General features: G+C 40.6%; 1 non-coding gene across 1 annotated transcript; it reads left to right on the plus strand.

The window, feature by feature from the left end:
• Window positions 1–16,464: 16,464 nt before the first annotated feature.
• On the plus strand, window positions 16,465–16,571 carry LOC136204398 (small nucleolar RNA R71). Its single transcript, XR_010675240.1, has one exon. It is a non-coding gene; the product is annotated as a small nucleolar RNA R71 (small nucleolar RNA).
• The last annotated feature ends 8,124 nt before the right edge of the window (window positions 16,572–24,695 follow it).

A 24,695-nucleotide genomic window follows, 5' to 3' on the forward strand; every position in this document is an offset into this window, starting at 1 on the left:
CATCCTACTGTGCTGGATTGGGTTCTTTGATAGGTCAATGGCACTCTTGTTGTCACATTTGACTTCAATTGTTTTAGTCTGAACACCATAATCTTCTAGCTGTTGCTTAATCCAGAGGATTTGAGCAACACAGCTTCCAACAGCAATGTACTCAGCTTCAGTGGTTGACAGGGCTACTGACGATTGCTTCTTACTGAACCAAGACACAAGCCAGTTTCCAAGGAAGTGACATCCTCCTGAGGTGCTTTTTCGTTCAAGCTTGTCTCGTCCATAGTCAGCGTCAGTGTATCCAATGAGTGTGAAATCATAAGTATTGGGATACCATAAACCTGCATTCACTGAGCCTTGCAAATATCTAAGGATTCTTTTTACAGCTATGTAATGAGATTCATTAGGGTTAGATTGATATCTAGCACAATAACATATTGAGAACTGAATGTCCGGCCTACTAGCAGTTAAGTAGAGTAGAGAGCCAATCATACCTCGGTACAATTTGCTGTCTACTGACTTACCATTTTCGTCAGCGCAGAGGACAATGTCAGTGCCCATAGGGGTAGATATTGACTTGCAGTTCTCAAGTTCATACTTCCTCAATATCTCCTTAGCATACTTAGTTTGACTGATGAAGATGCCATTTTTCCCTTGTTTGATTTGAAGTCCAAGGAAGAAGTTGAGTTCTCCCATCATTGACATTTCAAACTCAGTCTGCATCTGCTTACTAAATTCCTTGCACATGGACTCATTAGTGGCACCAAAAATAATGTCATCAACATATATCTGAGCCAATAGGGTATCTTTACCCTTCCTCTTAATGAATAAGGTTGTATCAGCTTTACCTCTGACATAATTTCTAGTCAGCAGGAAACTGGTCAGCCTCTCATACCAAGCACGTGGTGCTTGCTTGAGACCATACAGAGCCTTTTTAAGTTTATAAACGTGGTTTGGGAACTTGGGATCCTCAAACCCTGGAGGCTGATTAACATAGAACTCCTCCTTTATAACTCCATTAAGGAATGCACTCTTAACATCCATTTGAAATAATTTAAAGTTCATATAACTTGCATATGCACATAAAATTCTTATAGCCTCTAGCCTTGCCACTGGGGCGAATGTCTCACCGTAGTCAATACCTTCTTGCTGACTATAGCCCTGAGCTACAAGTCTTGCTTTGTTCCTGACCACGTTCCCTTGTTCATCTAGCTTGTTGCGGAAGACCCATCTTGTTCCTATGGTCTTCTGGCTTCTTGGATTTGGCACTAAGTCCCACACTTCATTTCTTCTGAACTGATCAAGTTCTTCTTGCATTGCACTCATCCAGAACTCATCGTGCTCAGCTTCTCCCCAAAAGTACTTTGGAAGCCTATGCTCACTCAGCATTGTCCTGGCTATTTCAACCAAGGTTCTATTTTTCCTCTCAACTACCCCATTCTGTTGAGGCATTCTAGGAGCAGAAAAATTATGGTCAATGCCGCTGGCTTCACAGAATTCAACAAACTGTTGGTTTTTTTAATTCTCCACCATTATCACTTCGGATGTGAGCTAACTTCAGGTCTTTATCATTTTCAAGTTTTCTTACTAATGTTGAAAACGTCTCAAAGGTTTCATCCTTGCTACTCAGCAAGATGATCCAAGTGTACCGAGAAAAGTCATCTACAATGACCAAGGAAAATCTCCTACCACCCAAGCTCAATGGCTGGACTGGTCCGAAGAGATCTAAGTGTAGCAACTCGAGTGGACGCTTGGTTGAGATAATGTTTTTACTATGAAAAAATGTTTTAGTTTGTTTTCCAGCCTCACAAGCATTGCATAATTGATCCTTTTCGAACTTAAGTTCTGGCAGTCCCTCAACTAATTGCTTTCTTGCTAGTTTGGCCAGGAGGTCCATGCTTACATGACCAAGTCTCCTGTGCCATAGCCAGGAATTTTCTTCCTTTGACACTAAGCATACATTTTTTGAAAATTTCTTTTCCAAATTCAGCATAAAGACATTATCAATACGAGGGGAAGTTAAAATCAATTCATTTGTTTTTCCCTCGAGTATTTTACATCCAGTGTCATCAAATATAACTTTTCTCCCGTTATCACATAGCTGAGCTACGCTGAGTAAGTTATATTTAAGTCCACTGACTAGGGAGACTGAATCAATAGTAGGATTACCACCAACGGTTCCTGACCCTACTATCTTACCCTTTTTGTTGTCTCCGAAACTTACGCTTCCACCTCGTTTACGCACAAGTGTGATGAACTGAGTTTCATCACCAGTCATATGCCTCGAGCATGCGCTGTCAATGTACCACATTTTTTACTTCTCATCACACCTCAGGCTTACCTGCAATATAGCTAGTTATCTTTAGGTACCCAAGTCTTTTTGGGTCCTTGTTTGTTAGGCTCAGTAGGTAAAGCATCATATTTAATCTTATGACGACACACTTGGACAGTGTGTCCATTTTTCCCACAGAAGTCACAGCTGACCTTCCTGTTTGGGATATCTCACTGACTGGTCAGAACTCCAGTGCTGAGCATGCCAGCACACCTTTGTGGTGTGTCCTTTCTTCCCACAGAAGTCACACTGGACATTCCGTTGAGGATTCCATCTCTGCTGACTAGTACTTCGGTACTGAGTGTTCAGAGGAATATTTCTTTTATTCGGAACTTTGAATTGGTTCTGAATAGATGTGACGTCCTTTCTCAGTTTCTTAGAATCTGATTGGACCTTAGAGACAAACTTATGTATAGTTTCTATGTTGCTATGCAAAGTTGAGTTGTCTTGGAGAAGATATCGAAGGTCACTGAGTTTGACCTCTTTAATCTCGTCACATTGCCTGCTGAGTGCTCTAACCTTCTTGTTACACTTTTTGATAAGTATGTAGAGGTCACTCAGGGCATTTATCATTTCATTTCTGAGCAGGGGTAGTGATATTACCTCAGTTGAGTGTCATCGTCAGATGCAATGGAGGGGTCAGCATGCTCAGAAACACAAGGCTCAGCAAGCTCATCTGCCATGAAGCAGATCTTTGCTGACTCAGTGGCATCAGCTCCTGATGATGATGACTCATCACTATCACACTAGGTTGTCACCATTGCCTTCTTGCTGTTCCTCTTTTCCTTCCTTAAGGTAGGACAGCTTGATTTGATATGGCCAGTTTGATGACATTCAAAGCATGTGATTGGCTTTGAGCTGTCCTTCTTGTACTTGCTATCGATGGACTCAGCTTTGTACTTGTCAAACTTCTTGTAAGGCTTCTTTGAATATTTATCGTTCTTTCTGAACAGCCTTTTCATTTTTCTAGTGAACATGGCCATCTCTTCATCGTCTGTTGAGCTCCCGTCAGTGGAGTCAGCTTTCATGACAAGAGACTTTTGCTTCTTGTCCTCAGACTTCTCCTTCACCTCAAAATTCTTCATTGAGATCTCATGGGTCAGCAGAGATCCAATGAGTTCATCATACTTGTAGGTGGTCAAGTCTTGAGCTTCCTCAACAGCAGTTTTCTTGGCTTGCCAGCTTTTGGGAAGGCTCCTCAGTATCTTCTTGACTTGCTCTTCCTCAGTAAAGATCTTGCCAAGTCTTTTGAGCTCGTTGATTATGTTTGTGAATCTTGAGTTCATTTTAGAGATTCCTTCATCATCATTCATTTCAAACAGCTCGTATAACCTCATGTGCTGGTTCACCTTGGACTCTTTAACTTTGTTGGTTCCTTCGTAGGTGACCTCCAGTTTCTTCCAGATTTCTTGTGCTGACTCACAACCTGAAATTTTGTTGTACTCTGCAGCATCTAACGCACAGTGAAGCATGTTTATAGCCGAAGCATGATTTTGTAGCTTCTTGAGGTCATCTTCTGTCCATTTAGTCTCAGCTTTAACAACCGTTTGGCCGTCAATAGTTTCAACAGGAACAAATGGACCTTGGACTATAGAAAGCCATGCACTCATATTTGTTGCCTGAATGAAATTTTTCATTCTGTTCTTCCAAAAGGTGTAGTTAGACCTGAAGAACAGAGGAGGCCGAGTAATGGACAGTCCCTCAGGAAGAATCTGAGTTGTCTGATTTCTTGGGAGGAAACGAGTGTTGTTCTCAGCCATTGTGGGGATCAGCTCAAGATAGTTATATCTTGCTCAGTGAGCTTTTAAGCTCTGATACCACTTGTTGGTCCCGTATAACGTGACAAGGTTAGTTCCAAGGGGGGGGGGATAGGAACTATTTAAAAAAAATTCCGTTAAGGCTGACTTCTTTTCTTTGAGAAAAGGTTTACATAGCGGCGCTAAGTAGTTTTAAGACACAAGCTTAGTACAATAGTCAGCTGGAGTTCTGCCATTTTTAGAATAGAGTCCTGCCGGGGCTATTGAGATTGCAGAGAAGTTAGAACACTCAGTAGATCCTTCATACCCTTTATCTCGGTCAGAAGCTGAGTGATAGATGAAAGTTGTGTTGTCTCAACAGTGCTGGATTCAGCGGCATGGGTGCTTGATTTTTGGAGGTCCTGGATGAGAGCTTGAGCTGAGTCAACAATGCGTCTACCAGACTCAGAGGCAATGTTGTAGTTAAAGGATCCATCCAGCGTTGGCCCAGATGCCCGAGGTGGAGTAGAACCAGTTAGAGGCAGTGTTAGGTTCTGCTCGACATTTGGAGTTCCAGCATGGTCAGTTGAAGCTGACTGAAGCCGATTCTGCACATTTACTTGGGGAAGTGGAGGATCGGAAGAAGGAGTTCCTTGCACTGAGTCAGGCTGAAGCTGACTTGGTGATGGAATTGGAGGAAGTTCAGCATCCACCTGGGCAGGAAATTCCTTAACTTGCTCATCAGTTTGAGGAGCAGAATCTTCGAGCAATTGCTCGGTATTGCTTGGATTTGCGGCGGTATTTAAGTCGGCATGTTCCTTTGGAGAAACAGAGGCTTGATTTTCTAAGTGCCCCTGGTCAGATTCAGAAGGGTTGGAGAAGTATTTGAGATGTACCTTAGTAAGGTCAGTGATTTCATCTCTCAGCGGGGAGTCTCCCAGTAGGTCAATGACCGGTTTTCGAATGACGCTCTTCTTCCTGAGTCTTTTAATCTTTGGAGGAGTGGGATCACAAAGAATGGACTCGATAGAGTCATTGAGTGAGTTTTCCCTTTGATCAGCAGGAGTAGTTTCTGTGTGCTCAGCTTCTTCTTCTTCAACCAACTCAGTGTTGATTGGTTCAAACTGCACATCCTCAGCTGTTTCTTTAGTGTCATCCTGACCACTGTCTTCCTCATCTGACTCATCATCTAGTTCATCTTCTTCAAACTGGTCATCCAACTCTTCCTCATCAAGCTCACCACTTACTTGATCTTGGTCGTGTTCTTCCTCAGCCTGTTGCTCAGTGTCAATTCCTTGACTTTGTGCATAGTGAGAGTTAGGAGGAACGACAATATCTGTCGGTATAGCTTTGATGGGTCTTAACTCAAAGTTGAGCTTCCTCTTCTTCTTCTTGCTCAGCGGTTGCTCATCAACTTCGTCCCTTTCCTCTGTCGCAGGCTCAGCTTCCCTAGGTCATTTCGAAGCTGACCTAGATACACCTGGACTTTGCTGAGTTAGAGGTTGTGTTCCTGTATATACAACTTTGATCCTTTTTGGGGCAGAGGCAGCTCCTTTAGAGGTGCTTTGCACAACTTTCCTCTTTCGTTGTGTTCTGCCCTTGCGAGTCACAGCCCCTTCAGTGTTTGCCCCCTCAGCATTCTGTTTAGCTTCACCTTTTCCTTCCTTCGGCACAATTGGTAGGTCATATGCCAAACCAAATAGGGCAGCAGCAGTTATTTCAGTTCCCTGAATTCGAATTTCAGAAATTGTGTCCACTTTGTGATCCTGAAGAATTCGCGTGATAAAGGAGCCCAGCCTAAGAGTCCCCGTACTTCGTAGAAATCCACCGATGATGAAAACGGGCATATTAATCGGCATGTAGGTCAGCATGTGCCATATGAAGCACTGCTCGAAGTTGGTTGCTGAGTTGGTTCAGTTTATCTTGGGGTAAAGGAAGTTAGTTAGTATGTAGTGGGCCATCTTTTGATGCTAACCCATGAACATGCTCGAAATTTCACCTTTGTGACCTTCAGGTTTGCAGAAGGTCTTAACGTAGTTGGTTTTGTCATGGTCACCAGACTTACGAAGTATAGCTCCTTCGTTTTTTAATTTGAACAGTGAGGCAATGTACGCTGGGGTGATGGAGATGTTCTTTCCTCGAACGTTTGTGGCTAGGTAGTTCCTGTCTTCTTTGGCAACTTTCAGGTTGGCGTAAAATTCGCGTACCAACTCTGGGTAAGTGTAATCCCGAACTGAGAACAGCTCGGTCCAGCCATTTTGCTTGATCCACTCGCAAAAAGGTTGCTCAGCATCCACGAAACCGGGTGAAAACCAACGAGATTGGTCAATCTTCCACCCCCTTACATTCTCGAAGACTTGAACGTAGGTGCGTTGTACAACTTTCTTGCCCTTGTCCTTCGTCTGATGTTTCCTTTTAGAGGAACTAGTTTGGACAGCTTGAGCTTTCTTGCTCGGCGTAACAGCTCCAGTGGGATTACGCTGGATAGGAGAAGAGGGATTGTCATCGGAGCGGTTTTGGGAGTGACCGGCACCGGAGATGTTCATTGAGACTTTTGTCATTTTCTCTGAGAAGTTTTGGGAATATTTTGAGAGAGAAATATAAATGCCAAAGATTTCTAAGCGTAAAGAGATCACAGTGGGAATACATCCACTATTTATAGAGGTATTGAGTCGATCCAAGACGTTGCATTGTCAATTTGACCTCGAGATTCTCAATCGACAAAGATTCTGGCATTTATGACATATACGGCGCGTGTCTTTTCTAATTATAGCCTATACGTCATCCTAGGTGGCTATTGAATTGGCGTGATTTGCATTAAAGTTTGCAACGGCTCTTTACTCAGTGTTAAGAATTTCAAGCGTTTAAAGTTCCGAGTAGTCAATGTTGTGCAAAGGAATGGTTCTTATGCTTAGTAGGTCAGCTTGATATAATCACTCAGCATATATCTATCTACTTAGCAAGTAATAGCATAAATCATTCAGCATGGTAATTCACTCAGCATTTTGAATATATATTTAGGACTGGAATTTACTGAAGAGGATTAAGCATACCAATGGCTTCTCTAAGTATATTGAATTGCTCTCGAGCCAGTGGCTTTGTGAAGATATCAGCAAGCTGCTCATCCGTGGGGACATAGGTCAGCTTGATCTCTCCTTTGAGTACATGGTCTCTAATAAAGTGATGTCTGATGCTGACATGCTTCATCCTGCTGTGCTGGATTAGGTTCTTTGATAGTGACTTCAATTGTCTTAGTCTGAACACCATAATCTTCAAGCTGTTGCTTAATCCATAGAACTTGAGCAACACAGCTTCCAGCAGCAATGTACTCAGCTTCAGTGGTTGACAGGGCTACCGACGCCTGCTTCTTGCTGAACCAGGACACAAGACAGCTTCCAAGGAAGTGGCATCCTCCTGAGGTGCTTTTTCGTTCAAGCTTGTCTCGTCCGTAGTCAGCGTCAGTGTATCCAAGAAGTGTGAAATCTGAAGTGTTGGGATACCATAAACCTGCATTCACTGAACCTTGCAAATATCTAAGGATTCTTTTTACAGCTATGTAATGAGATTCCTTAGGGTTAGATTGATATCTAGCACAATAACACACTGAGAATTGAATGTCCGGTCTACTCGCTGTTAAGTAAAGTAGAGAGCCTATCATACCTCGATACAGTCTGCTGTCTACCGACTTACCATTCTCATCAGTGCAGAGGACAGTGTCAGTGCCCATTGGATTAGATATTGGCTTACAATTTTCGAGTTCATATTTCTTCAATATCTCTTTTGCGTACTTAGTTTGACTTATGAAGATGCCATTTTTCCCTTGTTTGATTTGAAGTCCAAGGAAGAAATTAAGTTCTCCCATCATTGACATTTCAAACTCAGTTTGCATCTGCTTGCTAAATTCCTTGCACATTGACTCGTTAGTGGCACCAAAAATAATGTCATCCACATAAATCTGAGCCAGTAGGGTATCTTTACCCTTCCTCTTAATGAATAAGGCTGTATCAGCTTTGCCTCTGACGTAATTTCTAGTCAGCAGGAAACTGGTCAGCCTCTCATACCAAGCACGTGGTGCTTGCTTGAGGCCGTACAGAGCCTTTTTGAGTTTATAAACATGGTTTGGGAACTTAGGATCCTCAAACCCTAGAGGATGATTAACATAGACTTCCTCGTTTATAACTCCATTAAGAAATACACTCTTAACATCCATTTGAAATAATTTAAAGTTCATATAAGATGCATATGCACATAAAATTCTAATAGCCTCTAGCCTTGCCACTGGGGCAAAGGTCTCACCGTAGTCAATACCTTCTTGCTGACTGTAGCCCTGAGCTACAAGTCTTGCTTTGTTTCTGACCACGTTCCCTTGTTCATCCAGCTTGTTGCGGAAGACCCATCTTGTTCCTATGGTCTTCTGGCTTCTTGGTTTTGGCACTAGATCCCATACTTCATTTCGTCTGAACTGATCAAGTTCTTCTTACATTGCATTCATCCATAATTCGTCATACTCAGCTTCAGTGAAATTCTTTGGTTCCTGGATTGAGACGAATGCTACGTTGCTGAGGTATCTCCTGAGTTGATTTCTCGTCATCAGGGTATTCTCAGCGGCATCAAGAATAGCACTTTCTGAGTGGCCTCTTGGTATTCTAATCTCCTTTGGTATATTGATGTCTTGCGCTGGCTGTGTTTCAACAATCTCTGCAGATGTAGATTGGTCAGTGAAGGTAATTTGAGTTTCACCTTTACCTTTGGTCAGCCCTTGAGGAAATAACTCTGTAGCTGTTTCTTGGTCAACGGGTGCTGAGTGTGGATCATCCTCGGTCAGCGGCTGGTATCTACATGCAGGGTTAGTTTCGTCGAACTCTACATGTACTGACTCTTCTAAAACTTGAGTTCGTTTATTAAAAACTCAGTATGCTTTGTTGTTTGTTGAGTAGCCTAAAAAGATAGCTTCATCAGCTTTTGAGTCAAACTTAGCTAGGCTATCTTTGGTGTTTAAAATAAAACATTTACAGCCAAAGGCACGAAAGTATCCAATGTTGGGCTTTCGTCCTTTCCAAAGTTCGTATGGGGTTTTCTTTAGTATAGGTCTAACAATAGCCCTATTAAGAATGTAGCACGCTGTGTTGACAGCTTCTCCCCAAAAATACTTTGGAAGCCTATGCTCACTCAGCATTGTCCTGGCTATTTCAACCAAGGTTCTGTTTTTCCTTTCAACAACCCCATTTTGTTGAGGCGTTCTAGGAGCAGAGAAATTATGGTCAATGCCGTTGGTTTCACAGAATTCAACAAACTGTTGGTTCTTGAATTCTCCACCATTATCACTTCGGATGTGAGCTAACTTAAGGTCTTTATCATTTTCAAGTTTTCTTACCAAATTTGAAAATATCTCAAAGGTTTCATCCTTGCTACTCAGCAAGATGATCCAAGTGTACCGAGAAAAGTCATCTACAATGACCAAGGAAAATCTTCTTCCACCCAAGCTCAGCGGCTGGATTGGAACGAAGAGATCCAAGTGTAGTAACTCTAATGGACGCTTAGTTGAGACAATGTTTTTACTATGAAAAGATTGTTTGGTTTGTTTTCCAGCTTGGCAAACATGGCATAGTTGATCTTTTTCAAATTTAAGTTCTAGCAGACCCTCAACCAATTGCTTTCTTGCTAATTTGGCCAGGAGGTCCATGCTTACATGACCAAGTCTCCTGTGCCATAGCCAGGAATTTTCTTCCTTTGACACTAAGCATACAGTTTTTGAAAACTTCTTTTCTAAGTTCAGCATGAAGACATTATCAATACGAGGGGCAGTTAAAATTAACTCATTTGTTTTACCCTCGAATATTTTACATCCAGTGTCATCAAATATAACTTTTCTCCCATTGTCACATAGTTGAGCTACGCTGAGTAAGTTATATTTGAGTCCGCTGACTAGGGAGACAGACTCAATAGTAGGATTACCACCAACGGTTCCTGACCCTACTATCTTACCCTTTTTGTTGTCTCCAAAACTTACGCTTCCTCCTCGTTTACGCTCAAACGTGATGAACTGAGTTTCATCACCAGTCATATGCCTCGAGCATGCGCTGTCAATGTACCACATTTTTTACTTCTCAGCACACCTCAGGCTTACCTGCAATATAGCTAGTTGCTTTTAGGTACCCAATTTTTTTTGGGTCCTTGCTTGTTAGGTTCAACAGGTAAAGCATCATATTTTATTTTATGACGACATACTTGGACAGTATGTCCATTCTTTCCACAGAAGTCACAGCTGACCTTCCGTTTAGGATGTCTCACTGACTGGTCAGCACCCCAGTGCTGAGCGTGCCAGCACACCTTTGTGGTGTGTCCTTTCTTCCCACAGAAGTCACACTGGACATTCCGCTGAGGATTCCATCTCTGCTGACTAGTACTTCGGTACTCAGTGTTCAGAGGATTATTTCTTTTATTCGGAACCTTAAGTTGGTTCTGAATTGATGTGACGTCCTTCCTCAGTTTCTTAGAATCTGATTGGACCTCAGAGACAAACTTTTGCATAATTCCTATGTTACTATGCAAATCTGAGTTGTCCCGAAGAAGATATCGAATGTCACTCAGTTTGACCTCCTCAACCTCGTCACATCGCCTGCTGAGTGCTCTAACCTTTTTATTACATTTTTTGACAAGTGTGTAGAGATCACTCAGGGCATTAACCATTTCATTTCTGAGCAAGGGTAGTGATATTACCTCAGTTGAATGTTCCTCATCGTCAGATGCAATGGAGGGGTCAGCATGCTCAGAAACACATGGCTCATCAAGTTCATCAGCCATGAAACAAATCTTTGCTGACTCAGTGGCATCAGCTTCAGATGATGATGAATCATCACTATCACTCCAGGTTGCCACCATTGCCTTCTTGCTGTTCTTCCTTTCTTTCCTCAGCGAGGGACAGCTTGACTTGATATGGACAGTTTGATGACATTCAAAGCATGTAATGGGCTTTGAGTTGTCCTTCTTGTACTTGCTGTCGCTGGAGTCAGCTTTGTACTTATCAAACTTCTTGTAAGGCTTCTTAGAATATTTGTCATTCTTTTTGAACAGCCTTTTCAATTTTCTGGTAAACATAGCCATCTCTTCATCGTCTGTTGAGCTCCCATCAGTGGAGTCAGCTTTCATGACAAGAGACTTTTGCTTCTTGTCTTCAGACTTTTCCTTCACCTCAAAATTCTTCATTGAGATCTCATGGGTCAGCAGTGAGCCAATGAGTTCATCGTATTTATAGGTGGTTAAGTCTTGAGCTTCCTCAACATCAGTCTTCTTTGCTTGCCAGCTTTTAGGAAGACTCCTAAGAATCTTCTTGACTTGTTCTTCCTCAGTGAAGATCTTCCCAAGTCTCTTGAGCTCGTTGATGATGTTTGTGAATCTTGCATTCATGTCTGAGATCCCTTCATCATCGTTCATTTCGAACAGCTCGTACAATCTCATATGCTGGTTCACCTTGGATTCTTTCACCTTGTTGGTTCCTTCGTAAGTGACCTCCAGCTTCTTCCAGATCTCATGCGTCGACTCACAACCTGAAATCTTGTTGTATTCTGCAGCATCTAGTGCACAGTGAAGCATGTTTATAGCCGAAGCATGATTTTATAGCTTCTTGAGATCATCCTCTGTCCATCTGGTCTCAGATTTGACAACCGTTTGGCCATCAACAGTTTCAACAGGAACAAATGGGCCTTGGACTATAGATAGCCATGCACTCATATTTGTAGCCTGAATGAAATTTTTCATCCTATTCTTCCAGAAGGTATAGTTAGACCCGAAGAATAGGGGAGGTCGAGTTATGGACAGACCCTCAGGTAAAATCTGAGTTGTCAGATTTCCTGGGAGAAACCGAGTGTTGTTTTCAGCCATAGTGGGGATCAGCTCAAGGTAGTTAAACCTTGCACAGTGAGCTTTTAAGCTCTGATACCACTTGTTGGTCCCTTATAACGTACAAGTATAGTTCCAAGGGGGGGATAGGAAATATTTTAAAATTTGTTCGTTAAGGCTGACTTCTTTTTCTTTATGAAAAGAATTACACAGCGCGCTGGTGAGTTTAAGACACTAGCTTAGTCAACTGGTGACTAAGTCAGCTTCTTTCCTTGAGTCAGGAGATAACACTTGAGTCTATTCCTGAACTCAGATACTCAATGCACACAACTCAGCGTGACCTCTTTACTTAGTCAGTTTTCAAGCAAACAATATATATATATAAAAGGAGTTTAAGGTTAGAGAGATGTTACTCAGTAGATTTATCCAGGTTCGGCCTCTATGCCTACGTCCTGTCCCCGGAACACGTTCCGAGCTTTCGAATTCTCTACTGAGCTCTTTAAAGGTAGAGCACCAAACCTTTTACGACTAGAAGCTGAGTATAACAAGAATAACTTCCTCTATACCTCTACTCACTCCTATTCTATCGCTGAGTACTATAACCGAGTACTCAGCCTCTCCTTTCAATACTTCTAGAAATGATAATGAGATTGTCCTAAACAACAATTGCTAAGACACTTTAGATGATTGGAAATCACTCTAGACTTTTACACAAAAGTATGGAAATTGGTGTAAGGTATTTGCTTTGCTTTTCTTACAGATTCTTCGAGTATGAATTTGGTCAGCGTAATTGCTAGTTGAAGATCTGCATCGATTGAAGCAAATGGATGGCCTTTATATAGTGACACTTGAGGCACCTGGTCATTTCGAATTTCGAAATAACCGTTGGAGGGAAACGGCTTTCTATCGTTGTCACTCTGTGCGTGCTCAGCGTCGTTGGCCAATAGAATTCTTGCATCTTCTGTCTTCGTCAGTCTTCGGCAGAATGTTTCGCCATTAAAGGAAAAGTCCACGAGACAGCTTTCTACGCCTTCTGATCTTTTCCCAAAGTGGAAATAGTTTGTCTCGAAGTTGAACATTTCCTGCCGCTGTCCTGACTGCTTTGTCGTCCAACTCAGCAGCTTCATCTTGAAGCTTTTGCCACGAAGGCTTCTCGATCCTTCTCTTGCTAAGTCATCGTTTTAGTTGATACGGCTCCGTTTTGGAATCTTGGGCCGAATGATATTGATATGTAGACTTGGGCTTGACTTCCACTTAATGAGCCTTTGGTCTTTTTATTCTCAATGTCTTATATACAATTAAACTCAACATTGAACAAACACATTAGTGTAATAAATCAAAGCTTATTAAATTTAATGTGTTAGAATATTTTTACTTAAATAATTTTGTCAAATCAAAATCATGTGGAAAGGTGTTTCAACAAAATGTAGATTTGAAAGAATCCGGAATAACCATCTAGGAAACAATAAAATGCATGACCGGCTATCCTTTCGATCATTTAATCAATGAAAGGTAGAGGAAAATGATCTTTCCTGGTTGCCTTGTTTAGGTTCCTATAATCTATACAAACCCTCCAACCGGTGGTGGTTCGCGTAGGTATTAATTCACCTTCGTCATTCCTTACTACAATTATGCCTCCCTTTTTAGGTACAGAATGGATTGGACTAACCCATTCACTATCCGAGATCGGATAAATGATTCCATTGTCTAAAGTTTTAGTAATCTCATTTTTTACTACTTCCTTCATGTTCGGATTTAGGCGTCTTTGCCTATCCGCTTTAGGTGGCTTACCTTCTTCTAAGTGAATTTTGTGCATTACAATACTAGGATTAATTCCTTTTAAGTCTAAAATTTGCCATCCCATACTCCCTATCCTATTTCTAACAATCTCTTTCAATTTCTCTTCTTGTTCTTTAGTTAACTTGTTAGAGATAATTATAGGAAGAGTATCACCTTCGCCTAGGAAAGCATATCTCAAATGGTTTGGTAACTCTTTAAGTTCTAACTTAGGGGGTTCTACAATTGAAGGCGAAACTGGTCCATCTTCTCGAATCACAGTTTCTGGAGCCTTATCTTCCAATCTTCTCCCACTATGGGCTCTATTACTTTTTCTCTTTGAATAACATCATTTACACATTCTTCGACCAAATCAAGTTTCATACAAACTAACTCTTCCATAGGGTATTTCATGGCTTTGTTCATATTAAACTCAATCTTATCTTCACCTATTCTCAAAACTACTTTTCCTTCCGATACATCGACTAATGCACGTCCCGCATTCATACACGATCTACCAAAAATTAGCGGACAATTAACGTCATATGCAAATTCTAGTATAACAAAGTCAGTAGGAAAAATAAATTTATCGACTTTTACTAAAACGTCCTCAATTATACCATATGGTTTCTTAGTGGTTTGATCCGCTAATTGCAAAACCATATTGGTACACTTGATATCTTCTTCTAAACCTAACTTTTTGAAAATAGACAACAACATTAAGTTAATGCTCGCTCCTAAGTCACAAAGACAACTTGGGAATTCAATGTCTCCCAATTTACATGGGATGGTGAAACATCCAGGATCTTTGAGCTTAGTCGGCAAATTACTTGCACTATTGAACTACAATCTTCTGTTAACGATATGGATGAAATTCCTTCCCAACTCATTTTCTTAGAAATCAAATCTTTTAAAAATTTGCCATAGTTAGGAATTTGCGTTATCGCATCCATAAACGTCAAATTTATATGCAAGTTTTTAAGTTTATCAAGAAACGTTAAAAGTTGTTTATCATAATCCTTATTTCGGACTTTATGTGGAAAAGGTGGTTTTAGTACAAAAGTTTTTGCACTAGCATCAATGGGCGAAATTTTTGAATTTACATTGTCTTCTGAGGATTTCGTCGTCAAATCACTTCCCTGCAAAATGTTAGTAGAATCTCCGGGCATTTTTGGACCTAAGTAATGTTTTCCCGAACGAAGAGTGATAGCCTTTACATACTCTTTCGGATTTTCTTCCGTATGGTTGGGAAGACTCCCCTCTTTTCGGGATGGAATTGATTTAGCAATTTGTCCTATTTGAACCTCCAAATTATGGATGCTAGATGAGTGGTTTTTAATTAATTGACCGAATTTATTCTCAATTCGTTTAAAACCATCATCGTGGCTATTTACTTTACCATCGATAGCATCTATAAATTTGTCGATTTTAGAAGATAATGTGCCAATCGTGTCTCTTGATTGATTTTGATAATTATTAGATCGACTTTGATTGGGACCAATATTATTATTTTCTTTCCAACTAAAGTTAGGATTATTCCTCTATCCGGGATTATAAGTATTAGGTATTCCTATTGAACAGGGTATAGAAAAACTCCCTGGATCCTTGAGCTTCTTTGGAAGTTGCTATTTGGCTTGTAAGATTGATGAGCTGTCCCTGTTCAGTTGTACCATAGCTACACTTTCCAATTTCTTCTTGTTGGTAAGCAGATCTTTCAAGAATTTGACATACATAGGCATTTCAGACAAGGCTTCGATGAACGGTATATTGATGTGAAACTTCATTAATTGTTCCAGAAAGCTCTTGTGTCTTTTTTCACAATTTTGCTGCTTCAGTCGTTCTGGATATGGGACTCTTGGTTCGTAATGAAGTGTGACTGGTTCATCTTCAATCACCTGTTTATCCTTCCTAGGTTGGGGCGCATGTGTTTGATCTTTAGACTTCGCTCCATCTTCTTTACCCGCAATAGATTTTCCACCAATGTCCGCGACCTCCTTACCTCCCCTTAGTATGATAGCATTGACTTCTTCTTTCGGGTTGGTCACAGTGTTGCTTGGAAGTGCGCCTTTTTCCTTCGAGGATATGGTTGTGGTAAATTGTTGCATTTGAGTCTCAAGATTCTTTATGGACGATTGTGTCTGCTTTATGAGCTGCATCATCATGGACTCTAAATCAGGCTTTCTTTCTTGTTGAGCATTTGATTGGCGCTGATAATGTTGGTTAGGTGGATTTCCTTATTTTGGTGGATATGATGTTCGTGCAGTTTCTTGTCTGTACGGCTACTGCATAGCTGGTTGCCTTTGATTATCCTGGCAAAGGAAATTCGGATGACTTCTCCACCCTGGGTTATATGTGTTAGAATAAGGATTCGGTGGTTGACGAGCAATGAAATCACACTGTTCCTGCATTGATGCACCTGGTTTGGTTCCTAGGCAATCTATGGGTCGATAGGGTCCACTGCAGAAATCACAATCATCGGGTGATAGTATCTCCACAAGGGTCGAGAGTTGCGTGTTTACTGCTGAGACGCTCATCTTTCCCATTGTTTTGACCAGCTGTTCCATTTGTGAGGAAAGTTTGGTTATTGCCTCACTGTTTGCGCTATTCGTGACTCTCTTTCCATCGCTTCTCACCGAGTGCCAATTATAACTGGTATTGACCACTCTTTCAATTAGCTCGTACAATGCTTGAGGTTCCAATTCCTCTGAATTTCCATTGGCAATTGATTCAATTTGTATCTTGTATGCATTGGTCACTCCATTATACAAGTTCTGAACTTGCATCCACATGGGTATGCTGTGATTCGGTACTCTTCTCAACAGTTCTTTATATCTCTCACATGCTTCAGATAAGGATTCATCCTCTTATTGAAAAAAATGTGAGACTTCATTCCTCAACTTGATGGCTTGTTTGGGAGGAAAATATTTCATCAGGAACAGGGTAGCCATTTCCTCCCAGTTTGTGATAGATCCTGGTTGTAGGTTCTTCAACCAATTCCTTATCTTATCCTTCAAGGAAAAGGGGAACAGTTTGAGCCGAATAACCTCGTCACTATCATTTCTATGCGTGCGAAATGTGTTGCACATTTTGATGAAATCTTGGATATGAGCATTTGGATCTCCGTTTGGATATCCTCCAAACTGCACAGATGTTTGTAACATCTAGACCATTGAAGCTTTTACTTCAAACATGCGATTTCCTTCATTTTGTATAACAATGCATGATGAATGGCCTTCAGTGGATGGTCTGGAGTAATCCTTCATCCGCAACCTCTGGTTACCATTATTGTTGTTTTTAACACGACCTTCCTCGTGGTTCTCTGGATGCTCCTGATTTCGTATTTCGTTTTCGCGATCCATTCTGATGCGTCTAGCTTGTCTGAGTAGTCTTGTCCTTCTTCTGTATGTTCTCTCTATTTCAACGTCTATAGGAAGGATAGGAATACCTGCTCTTCGCATACAAAACTAGAAATCGAAATACAAAAACTGGGCAAACAAATGGTTATTAGTTAACGAAATAAGCATATGAATTATTCAAAACTTAAACAATCCCCGGCAACGGCGCCAAAAACTTGGTGTGTTAAATATGGACGCTAGTAAGTGTACTAGGTCATGTGAAGTATTTGGTAAGACCAAGTGTCGTATTCCACAGGGATTATAATTAAGTGAGAAGAATAAGTTACCTTAAGTGTTAGACGTAAAACTTTGAGTGTGTGAATGATATTAAATTAGCATAAATAAAAACTAAACAGTAATAAGTGGAATGAATTCAAGATGAATAGGCACAGACCTAGCCATACGCCTATGAACAACTGTGCCTAACCTTTATCATTTAGTGAAGTAGATTTATATTCATGAGTTGGGTCTCTCCCTCATTGGTCACTAAGGTCCGGTGTCCCATTTCCAAAGATACTAAGTGAGTAAAATTAACCAAGTGTCCTTGTGCTAACATACAAACAAGCATTAAGCAATAGGGAGCATTCATAAAGAAACCCCAATATGTGGTAGTTTTCGTGTCCGTCCACTACAACATATGCCGATTAGTTGTTTCCGTTACGTCGGAGCACCGTCGTGCCATCTTTGGTAACCATAAAATAGACTTTATCTTAATCTATTCGTTAAGCATACTAATAACACTCAATCATGGATAAAAATACTTCATTAATTAATAAAAGAAACTTACAGTCGCCGTTTAAATGGCTGGCTAGGCCTGCACAAAGGATTATCATGAGTGAACAACTTGTTCTTCCCAAAAACATTCTTCCGACAGAAAATATAAAAACAGAGAAAAACTGATGGTGGCGGTAATGTCGAGGTCCCTATTACAATAAGATTCCCTTCCTATTTATACTCCCCTACATCAACCCTGATTACAAGGGTAAAGGTCACAAAAAGTAAATACAAGGACAAGTGAACAATCCTCCTACACTTGGCGCAAGATGGAAAGCTATCTTACTTTCCACGTTTATCTCTCTTTCTCTCTCCTATAGCTTGCTCGACCCACACGTTTATCCGTTTCTTTCCAAATGACCCGTTAATGCCGTTGTTTAAGCTGTTTTGTTCTACTGAAAGGCTGTTCGTGAGGATTCCTGCTTCGAACTGTTATTTCTGCCTGTTTCTTCCATTTTTGGTTGAAAACTAAGACTTTGAAGCTCTTTTCCATGAATGTTCATCCTCTTTTATTTGCTCCTTTTACTCACATCAAATTACCCCCAACTTAAGCTTTTGCTTGTCCTCAAGCAGCACATCAAAATGAAAATGAAGGAACGGGTAAAATTATCACAAACAAATAAACAGCTAAGTAGATGCAGTTAAGGTTTCTCTAATGATTGTATTATTCATACGATGAGTAATTAAACTGATACAACTAGCTAGTGAATCCCCTGATCAAAAGTCAATCATTTTCCTAGTACTTCTGGAATTTCGCTCATTTCTCACAGTGTTTGCTCTCTGTTTGTGGGGTGTTTAAGTCACTCGACAGCTATGCATACAAAGAATAAATTTTGACTTGCCTTCTTGTCTAACAGATACTCGAAATTTTTCTTGGCACCTTCAGAATCTTTACAAGGGTGAGGGGTGGTTTGAATGGTTGATTGATTGAAATTTATGATTGGAGCAGGTGTTATGTGGTGAAGGTGGATCAGTCTAGGTTGGACAGCTTGTTTGTCATTGTTTCTAGGCTTTCCTGTTTCATTTTTCTTTTGAGCATTTGAGAGGGAACAATTTTCCTTCTTTTGTTTTGACAAGGATTTTTTTTCTAAGTGACTGTGTCCCCTTTGATAGGTTTTTGGAAACATGGCCCTTTTCTTTTACTAACTAGCTTCCAGCTATGGGTGTTTGGTGGTGAGTGGGTGGATGTTCGTCCTCTTATGCCAGGATTCATTTCTTTCTACTGAAAGGCAAACAAGGCAAAATCTAACTTACCTAAAATATGCAAAGCCCACTCTTCAACAATATTATTGCAACAATGTGCAAGATTTAGGCATAAGCCTCACTAGTTGTTTGTACTTAGCCAACAATTAACATGATCATGGACTTCACAAACTAATTGATCAACCTCAACTACTCATCATCGATTATCACATCCTCATAAAAAAACAAAATTGTATGCCAACTTAACTATTCACATCATCGATTATGGTGTTTGTGCTTTGTTTTTGTTTTTGTGGGGTGGTGCTGATGTGAAGCGAGGATCAAACAAAAATTAAAAGTGGGAATAAAATAACAGAGCAAGGCAAAATAGCATAGCATAATCAAACAGTCAAACAGTTGCTAAGACGTTGTTCCCCTACCCCCAACTTAAACAAAACATTGTCCTCAATGTAAGACAATTGGGTAAGAGACAGACGCCAACAGCATCACGCGAAAACAACAGCAGCAACAAGTCGAACAAAGGATAGAGAGAAAGAGAGTGGGACATTTACACTGTGGGGGACTGGGAGGACTCGGCATCCTCGTCAGTAGTAGGTTTTGCTGCAGATGGTGTGGGTCCTTCTTCGATTGGTTCATTGTTTTTGATGGGGCTCCTCTGTGATTCATCAGATACATAGGGCTTTGGTGCGGACTGGATGTTCCCTTCTAGAATGGCTATTCTAGCTCGTAAGATCTCCACTTCTTGCTCGTAAGAGTTGATTCGTTGTTCCATCACACGTATGTTGATGAGGATGGTCTCCATTCTCATCCGAGCGGCAATGCGGTAGATTTTATCATCATCACCGGTTGGTGGTTGCTCTGGGACAGTGCGTATTGGGGTGACATGAACAGGTTCTGGCATGAAATCCTCGAACCTTCGTCTTTTAGATGGACCAGGTGCGTCTTTGTCTTTTTTCTTGAGCTGCTCCGCTTCTCGCCATAGGTACCAAACTCCTTTGATATCGCAACATATTTCAATCCTCTTCATCACCTGCAAGTTCAATGGTTCCATAACTGGACCAAGGGTTAGTGTAGTGATTTTGGGATCGAAAAATCCCAAGTTCTGAGCGATGGTGGTGGTGAATGGTCCACAGAACAAGCCAACGACATTCTTCTTCTGTTGTAGTGAGGCAATGTACTCAGCAAAATAATACCCAACATTCAGCGGCTTCCGGTCTCGTAAATAGGCTAGTGCGAACAGGTCAACGGATGGTATTGTGGCTTGATGGACCCTGCCAAAAAGTGAACCAGCGAGTATATGGTGTAAATATTTCAGGGAATGTTGGGGTTTAGTGTCCTATAGTCAATTGTTGCAGGATACAAACTTAATGTAAATGAATTGTTCTTTATATCATTTGTTTTAATGAGATATATGTTTTATAACTATATAAAGGCAATCCATTTTAAGCACTAAATAAAGTCTAATAAAAGGAAATCCGTAAGTTTGTTTAAAGTGATTATAAAGTGTTCATACAAGCATGAAGTGAGACAAAACTTTATAATAAACTAATAAACTTAAAACCACCGCAAGTCAAGTGATATGTTTAGGATTGATATATCACTGTTGAGACTTGTATGTAACAATGTCTTCTGTCCGACAGAAAGCTGATCTCACAAGCTTCATATATATAGATATCTGGACAGTTACATAGATCCAATGAAACGTCGTTCATTAGGATTGGGGATCCGATTTGAGATAACAGGATGGGTAGATTCATCTTTGTCACCTGTTCATCTCATTGGTATTAATAGGTATAAGTAATCCTCAGACTCAAAGGAATGTTAATTGGTCATCCTGAATTACTGAATATGAGACTTTGATCCTGTGGTCCCACGATCCTTAACAGAGATGACTCTGGGGTGTGAACTGCAAAGGTTGGGTGTCACAGGAGGTAATGTCAGGGTAGTTATACATTGGATTGAGCATTTATCACTCCCGATTAATGGGAGATATATCCAAGGATCGCTTGTGGAAGACTCGACTCTAAATCCTTGCAAGGTGATAGCTTAAGAGTAGAAATACAGATTTCACTTAACCTATCTATTTGAGTTGACTCGGCCTGTACAAGTAAAACGAATGTCTCGCTATATGTGACTTGACATCACCCATAGTCATAAGATTCAGTTCAAGGATATAGTTGATAAATGATCGAATTATACTGTAACTAATACGGAAGGGTTAATGACAGAATCAACCTGTCTTCTTAACGGACTCTGGGGGAATGATTACAGACTTGCCAATAACATACTCAGTACATCATTCCGTTATGCAAGGATTAAATATAATTCTTGAAGAAATTAATTTAATAGTTGCATACGGCCAGAAGTAGTAAGAACCTAATGGATCACACATAAGACTTGGAACCAAAAGAGAGATGGATGTGATTAATAGATGGAAGCCCAATTGAGCCCAGTAAGGCCCGTTTAAATGGAGGGGGCCGAAATTTATATATAGAAATAAGGAATTATTTTAATTCCATTAATCCTAATTTGATTAGGTTTGTGAATTAAATTAATTAAGAGATAATTAAGTTAGGAGTTTTAATTAGATTAATATACTCCTATTATTATCCAATTAGGTTATTTATTATTATCCTAAATGTATTTGATATATTATAAGATAATAATTAGGAACCCTATTCCGAATGGAATTCCTATTAAGTAACCTATTCCTATCTAACTAGGGTTTAGATACAAGCGACTATATATACCCCCTCCTTATGAGAATTTCGACTAAGCCTCCTAACTCCCCTTTATGTGATTTTCGAAACCTACATTAAAAGAGAGAGAGTGAATTCGCATCCCCTAGTTCGTGGACAAGAATTCATACGGCTTCCGTCAATTGATTAATCTCATTCATCTCCTTTTCTCTTTGATCTTGTGTTGGTTAATTAGAGGCAATCTATTTTGGTTGCATCTCATAAGGGTTGATTTCATCTTAACCTCACCATGTTATACTTTGTGGTTGGAATCTCGGAGAAGAATTGTGGGCGCTTCTTTAACAACGGTAGATTGTTCATCGAAAGGTATTCCTTCTTATCCCTCTTTATATGAAATAACGATTAACGAATCCTATGGTTAAAAGGAAATAGGCTAAAAATTTTATATTTCCGCTGCTATACCTTAGCCTGAATTTCCTTCAGGGAATAGTTCTCGATACCTGAGGCCTTGGATGAACTGGGGTTATAATCGGTGTGACCAGTGATTGCATGCCAAAAGGAGTTAGCGTCGAAGTCCTGGGGGATCTCTATGTGCGCCGATAAGTAAGGTTCTTCTTCAAGTTTGGTTTGGTCGACCAAGCCAAGGAAAACATTCATTTTGTTGATGGAGCAGTTCATGTGGTTCCCCATTAACCGAAATTGGTAACGCTTGTGATGATTAGGGTCAGTGTACTTGACATCGCGTTGGAAGGTGGAAATGAACTCCATTGTAAGTTCGTGGTATATGCACTCCTCGCTGGCCAGAAATTTAGCCAAATTAGCGCCTTTAATCATTTGTTTGACCTCTGTGTCAAGACCTACCTCGCGCAAACTTTCCCAGCAGATTTGTCTGGTGGCGCACAGCTCCGTGTTTCGAAAAGTTTCGTAATTGGTTTGCTCTATCTCATCGGAGACTGAGGGCCTGCCGTCTGACAAATCTTCATTAAAGGACAGGACGGCTCGGGCGGTGGATGTCTCGTGTGTGGTGCGGGTTGGTGAGAGGAATGATTGTTCGTACTTCCCTATGTACTTAGAGATATGTTTATTCAAAAGGTGGACTAGAATAGGAAAGGTTAGCATAAAATAAAATTTAACTATGTTGCAGAATTTAAAATTAAACTATATTAAAAATTAAATTTAAATTTTATTTACCCCCAATGTTTTGATTTGTCATGGTTTGCTCAAACAATGGGTGATGCCCACTGGTCCGGGAGGTTCGTGGGCCAATTAAGGTTTCAGACACTGTCCGTTAACTTTGAATATCTCTATCGCCCCGTGAGAGAATATGCGGTGTATAGTGAATGGTCCGAACCATCGCGAGCGAAGTTTACCAGGGAACATGCGTAGGCGTGAATTGTAAAGGAGGACTTGTTCGCCTTGTTGAAAGTGTTTTGCTTGAATGCTCTGATCATGCCACGTTTTTGTCTGTTCCTTATACTTGATTGCATTTTCATAAGCGAACAGTCTGAATTCATCCATCTCATTTAACTGAGCACACCTGTTCTGCTTAATATCCTGATCATCAAAATTTAAAAATGTTAGTGCCCAGTAGGCTTGATGTTCTAACTCAACAGGGAGGTGGCATGCTTTCCCGAACAGGAGCCGAAAAGGGGACATCCCTATGGGTGTTTTATAGGTTGTTCGGTAAGCCCACAGTGCATTATCGAGTTTCAGAGACCAGTCCTTTCATGAAGAATTGACTGTTTTTTCTAAAATTTGCTTCAGCTCCCTGTTGGATAGTTCAACCTGTCCGCTTGTTTTAGGGTGGTATGGTGTGGCTATACGATGTGTGACACCATATTTCTGAAGAAGTTTTTCAAATAGTTGATTGCAGAAATGAGTACCTTGATTACTTATAATTGCCATTGGTACTCCAAATTTGGTGAACAATTGTTTTAAAAATTTAATCACTACCTTTGCGTCATTTGAAGGGTACGTACATGCTTCCACCCATTTACTCACGTAATCCACAACAACCAGGATATACTGATTCCCAAAGGAGATAGGGAATGGTCCCATGAAGTCGATGCCCCATACATCAAAAATTTTGCAAACAACAATGTTGTTTAGAGGCATGGCGTTTCGGGCAGAAATGTTACCTGTGCGTTGGCATTCATTGCATCGTTGAACGAATTGTTGGGCATCTTTATATATGGTGGGCCAGAAGAATCCTGCTTGAAACACCTTTGCAGCTGTTCGGTTGGCCCCAAAATGTCCACCTGATTCCGTGGCGTGGCATTTGTGCAAGATCTCTGTTCCTTCTTCTTTGGTCACACACCTTCACAAGAGTTGGTCTGCACATAATTTAAAAAGGTAAGGTTCCTCCCAAATGTAATATTTAAGTTCAGAATAAAACTTCCGCTTTCGATTTGTAGAATATCGAAAAGGTTTTATTTTGCACACCAAGAAATTCGCGATGTCAGCAAACCAGGGGAGTGTGGAGATTGCAAGCAGTTTTTCATCAGGAAAATGGTCAAGGATCTCGAGTTGTTCGATCTCCGTGGTTGCTTCTATTCTGGATAGGTGATCAGGTGCTAGATTTTCGGATCCCCTTTTGTCCTTGATCTCTAAATCAAACTCTTGTAGAAGAAACAACCATCGCATTAATCGTGGTTTAGCATCCTTTTTGGCGAACAGGTATTTTAACGCCGAGTGGTCTGTATAAATAGTCACCCTGGAAAGTACAAGGTAGGGGTGAAATTTGTCGAATGCGTAGACCACTACAAGCAACTCTTTTTCTGTGGTTGTGTAATTCTGCTGAGCTTCGTTCAGAGTTTTGCTTGCATAGTGTATGGGCTTAAATTGCTTGTTAATTTATTGTCCAAGAACAGCCCCTACACTGAGATCACTGGCATCGCACATGAGCTCGAATGGTGCATCCCAATCTGGTGAATTGAGTATAGGTGCATGTGTC

The sequence above is a fragment of the Euphorbia lathyris genome, chromosome 8 (assembly GCF_963576675.1).
Source record: "Euphorbia lathyris chromosome 8, ddEupLath1.1, whole genome shotgun sequence".
NCBI classification, from domain to species: Eukaryota; Viridiplantae; Streptophyta; class Magnoliopsida; order Malpighiales; family Euphorbiaceae; genus Euphorbia; species Euphorbia lathyris.